Consider the following 5,953-nt stretch of genomic DNA (forward strand, 5'->3'; position numbering starts at 1 on the left):
TATTTCATTTATTGTTTTGCTGTGTTTAATTGTTTATTTGTTTTTATGTCTATTCGTTGGCTGGTTGGTTGGCTGGCTGGTTTGTTGGTTAAGCACCTTTATTTTAAGCGAAGACGTTGGATATCTTTGTAACGCTATCTGTATATATATATATATATATATATATATATACGTATATATGTATGTGTTATATATGTGTGTGTATATATATATATACAAGTATATGTATGTATGTTTATATATATTTATATGTATATATGTATTTGTATATTTATGTATATATATATATATGTATGTATATATGTATTTATGTATGTATACCTGTATGTCTGTCTTTGTAATTCTCCCTTTCTCTCTCTTTCCCCTCTCCCCCTTTCCCCTCTCCCTCTCTCTCTCTCCCCCTCTGTTACATGTATATGTATATTCCATTTGTGTGTGTTTGTGAGTGTTTTGTCTGTTTGTGTGTGCGCGTGTGCGTACGTGTATGTGTGTGTGCATGTGTGTGTGTGTGTATATATATATACGTTTAGACAGACATACTTAAGAATCTGTTATGATAATGTTTATTAAATGCTCTATCACGCATCAACATATCCTTGTCTTCGCCTCCTCTGTCTACTACTACTACTACTCTACTACTACTACTACTGCAACTGCTGCTGCTGCTGCTACTACTATTACTACTACAACTACTACTACTCTTTGTCAGACCTTAATACTTTTAATATTTAATATCCTTACCTTCAATATTTTGTTTGTTTATTACCTTTTTTTCTTTTTAAAGTTGTCCCTGAAATACAAATAAATATATATATATATATATATGTGTGTGTGTATAGAGACATATGTATTTATGCAATTAAACACTGACGATGAATTCTCTGATTTCAAGTAGGATGTTAATTGCTTCCATTCTTTATGCCTACACACATACACCACACACGCGCGTGCACAAACGCACTTACATACACACAATCACCTTCATACTTACTTTCACTTTCATTCTCATAAGTAGACATATTCATGCACGCACATACACATAGATGTACGTCCATAAACACAGACACACAGTAATGTTACATTTACTAACATACATATATACACACATCTATGACTATAATAGAGTCCATATAGATTTTTAACTTTGTTAATAATGGATTATTTATCCAAAATGAGGCGTGTGTGTGTGTGCGTGTGTGTATGTGTGTGTATATGCACGTGTGTGCTTGTGTGTGTGTGTGTGTGTGTGTGTGTGTGTGTGTGGTGTGTGTGTAAGCTTTTCAATTATAAATTTTCGATCAGAAGTGCGATTAAAGATATTTTGCATCTTTTTTCTTCTTTTTTAACTCTTTACTAAATATCACACAATTGCTTAAGTCATTAGCCAAGCTTTACCGAAATGAAGAATGCAATTTGAAGTATGTTTCTGATACTTGTCGCAGAGGTCATGGATGTAAATGAAGGTAGGGGTGGTTGTAACTGATGGATTCTGAGATAGAACTGAATCCCTTGTAATTCTAAAGAACATGGCTCTTCTGAAATGTAAGAATGCAGTTCAGCTCATTCGAACTTATTTAATTTTCTACTTTATACTTTACCGCTATAATTCTTTCAGCCTGTCACTGAATAAAAGCGAAAGTTAACACCATTGAGAACTAAACTATGTTCGGAATATAGTGTACATACAAACGTAAAGTTTAATGTTCCAGAAATTTTGTTTTTCTTCCTCAAGTTTTCAAGAAAAGCTGGTCAAAATTATTTCTAAAGTCTTTCAGCGGTCAAGGCTGTCCATGCATCTGTACTTATCTGCGCATGATTGGTCACGAGTTACGGTACGTTTCAGTACGGCCGCATTCGCGTCCCTTATTTGGTGTCGATGATTCTTTGCTGACTTATTTGACATCAGCCGTTTTAATGTTGCTCTCGAGTTAATATTTTTCAAGTTCGCTCTCTTCTCTCTCTCTCTCTCTCTCTCTCTCTCTCTCTCTCTCTCTCTTCTCTCTCTCTCTCTCTCTCTGATACTGAATAATTAACCCTCCCCGTTGAGAACAACCATTTTTCAAAATCTCCCTCGCTACCCCTGCTAAAAAAACAGACACAACCGAACCCCAGAGGTTGATATGACTTAATTGATAACATCGCTTTATGCGCTTGTGGGCCGTTCGTTAGACAAAGACACCATCTTGACCATTTCTACTCTTGACTCGGCAAAACATCCGTGATAAAACCAGTGGGGGAAAAGAGGGCCGCCCAAACACTGAGCAGGTACTTATTTTAAATGAAGTAACAGAAGCAATGCGAAATAAAATGTCCCGTTCAAGGACGAAATGCATTGCTTATTCTTGGAATTGAACCAAAGACCTTACGATTCCGAGCGCTACAACTTTACCGTCAGGCCACACTTACTCTCTTTACTCTTTTACTTGTTTCAATCATTTGACTGCGGTCATGCTGGAGCACTGCCTTTAGTCGAGCAAATCGACCCCAGGATTTATTCTTTGTAAGCCTAGTACTTATTCTATTGGTCTCGAACCGCTAAGTTACGGGGGACGTAAACACACCGACATCGGTTGTAAAGCGATGTTGGGGGACAAACACAGACACACACACACACACACACACACACACACACACCACCACACACTATATATATATATATATATATATATATATATATATATAGAGAGAGAGAGAGAGAGAGAGAGAGAGAGATACATATACATATATACGATGGGCGTCTTTTCAGTTATCGTCTACCTAACAAGGCTTTGGTCGGCCCGAGGCTATAGCAGAAGACACTTGCCCAAGGTACCACGCTGTGGGACTGAACCCGGAACCATGTGGCTGGTAAGCAAGCTACTTACCATACAGCCACTCCTGTTCACCTGTCCACAATATATTTACAGGTATCAAACAGAGGAGTGTCACAATAGAGAAAAAAAACGCATTGAGCTTTAAAAAATTGGGAGATTCTACATCAGTGTTTCCCAACTTATTTTCCCACTATAAATTTCCAGAAAAACATATGTCCCACTGGCTGATGGAAGAAAAAAACTTTATTTTTAATGTTCTATCAATTATTTGATACAAATGAATCTGCCGGTAAATTTTTACTAAGTACTGAGTACGGAAAATAAATTACATTATTGACTAAGAAAAGGAAACTGAATCACTTTAATAAGAACCTTTTACTTGGCGACTACGGCATTACGCCCTACCACAATATTCCCAGGTCTCATCGGTGGGGCGTATCACTGCTCTACATGGTTACTCGATCTACAAGGAATAACAGTCAAGTCTTGAGCCCACAAACTGAAAATATCGCATCACAGCATCATAGGAAAGTAAGGATACATTAACTATACGGCATGTAGTCTTAGGGACACAAGCCCGGAAAAAAATAAGTTCAGAAGCTCGAGTCAAGAACGTCTTCGATCTCAGATTAAAGAAAAGCAGTAACAACAAAGATATCGAAACTGTCAGTTTTCAACATGGAAGAACATTAGTCGTCTCCAAGGAACTGATTTAAAAATAATAATTATAGGCGCAGGAGTGGTTGTGTGGTAAATAGCTTGCTTACCAGCCACATGGTTCCGGGTTCAGTCCCACTGCGTGGCACCTTCGGCAATTGTCTTCTACTATAGCCTCGGGCCGACCAAAGCTTTGTGAGTGGATTTGGCAGACGGAAACTGTCGTATATATATATATATATATAACATCGGTGTCATGGAAGGTGAGGCTGGTATGCATGGGTGTCCACTGGGCTTCTTCTAACAAATTTGCCAGGACTTGTGCCTCGGAGGGGAACTCTATGGGTGCAATCCTATGGTCATTCATAACTGAAGAGGGTCTTTACCGTTTTAATCATATTTAATTATAAAAAAGCAATGGATGTTTTAAGAATATCAAATGACTATGGGAATCCGCACGAGTAAAATAGGAACGAAAGGGACCCATATGCAAAAAAAAAGTTTGAGAACCACTGCTTTAGACAAAGTTTGATCCAGTAAACCTGTGACCGAAAGAAATCAAGCCTGGGCCGATTTGTTTGATTTAGAACTAGATTAATAAATCTGTTCTGTACTTTGCTTTTTATGATAACAGTATGTGACACAAGTCATCGTTTTATAACAAATTGTATAGAATACTATACAAGGGCCCTCGCTTTATAACTTCGTTAAAGAAGGTTTGCAATGGTGGTAAGATGAATTGCTATCCTGCTTTTGTGTTGTAGCGTTTCTCTTAATTTTTAATCAGCTACACTACGTTTAGATTTTCTTTTCCTTTTGATTTCGTATTTGTTACCTTTAATGGAACAGACAATAATGCAATTTAAATTTTACTTTCGAAATATCAAATAACTTTCAATAAAATCAGTTTTGTTGGCCATTAGCCAAAACGAAACCACTCACCTTCTCCCCTCTTTTTCTCTCTCTTCTTTTCTTTCTCTCCCCCCCTCTCTTTCTCTTCCTCTTAGTTCTCTTTTATTCTTCTCGTCACCAGAATAGTGATGATTAGAAACGCTAGGTCTTTTTCACTCTTTATTCTAATTTCTGTATATTATTTGAGATGTTTCTATATCAGAGAACAACGGCCATGCTGGGGCACCACATCCAAGAGTTATAATATTTATATTCAGCACAGCAACTCGTCCAATTCTTAGTTTATCGTCCACGGAAGGGGGAAAGACAGGGTCAAATTGGTATTCTTTTCACTCATCATAATATTAAACTTAGAAGAGTAAATATTTACGTTCCACAGGGTGTCTTCTACGATATATTACCAATTCTGAAAATCCATTAAACCTATATTTACCTGAAAATGAAGGTGAATAAAATGGTTTAGCGTCATAATAACAACAACAACAACAATATATGTGTGAATGTACGTATCTATCTGTGCAACAAGCACGTATATTTCTCAGAGTTTCGCGTTCTGAACATGAAATGCTGAGTAACACTTTGTGATATTTTTGCTGCTTGTAAATAAAGTGTATTATTCTACCTCTGGTATTCGAGTACTATATATATACGCTGTGGCTTGTGGTAAGTAGCTTGCTTATCAACCACATGGTTCTGGGTTCAGTACCACAACGTGGCAACTCGGGCCAGTGTCTTCTACTATAGCCACGGAGTAGCCAAAGCCTTGTGAGTGGATTTGGTAGACAGAAACTGAAAGAAGCCCGACGTATGTATGTGCGTGTGTGAGTGTCTGTGTTTGTCCCCTACCATCGCTTGATAACTGATGGAGGTGTGTTTACGTACCCGTAACTTAGAATAAGTACTAGGCTTACAAAGAATAAGTCCTGTAGTCGATTGGGTCGACTAAAGGCGTTGCTCCAGCATGGCTACAGTCAAATGACAGAAACAAGTAAAAGTATATATATATACATATATATATATATATATATATATACATAACAAATTAAAAAGGGTAATTTATTAGTAATTAAAAGCTAAAGGCAAAATTAATAGAGGTCACGAAAGTGTCAGACAGTATTGACTAATACCGCTTTTGCTAAAGATAAGAGTTAAACTGACTCGGAGCCGAAAACGCGCCGTCTTAAGTGACTGACAAAGGGAGGTAAGTCCCTAGCGTACATAGCCGGATCCCGATTTCGGATTTACATGTAGACCATCTTAATAACTCGGGTTAAACTCAACTACTTCTGTCACTCTGATAAGAAAAACCGATTATTTGGTAAACGGTGTCAAATTTTACACTTCTATAAATAATAATAATAATGATGTTTTATAAATTAAAATCTTATAAGCGATCACCGTGCATTGACTAAGGTAAATAGTCTAATGTTGGGGCATATAAGCCCTTGACGGAAAAAAAGTAGGGTTTGCCGTGCGCATGGGACACGAACCCACACCGCTGTGTATTCGCGATAAGCGTGCTAACCATTACCCTAACATACACCCTGTTATTAGGATTTGCCGTATGCATA

Source organism: Octopus sinensis, linkage group LG8 (genome assembly GCF_006345805.1).
Source record: "Octopus sinensis linkage group LG8, ASM634580v1, whole genome shotgun sequence".
In the NCBI taxonomy this organism is placed as follows: Eukaryota; Metazoa; Mollusca; class Cephalopoda; order Octopoda; family Octopodidae; genus Octopus; species Octopus sinensis.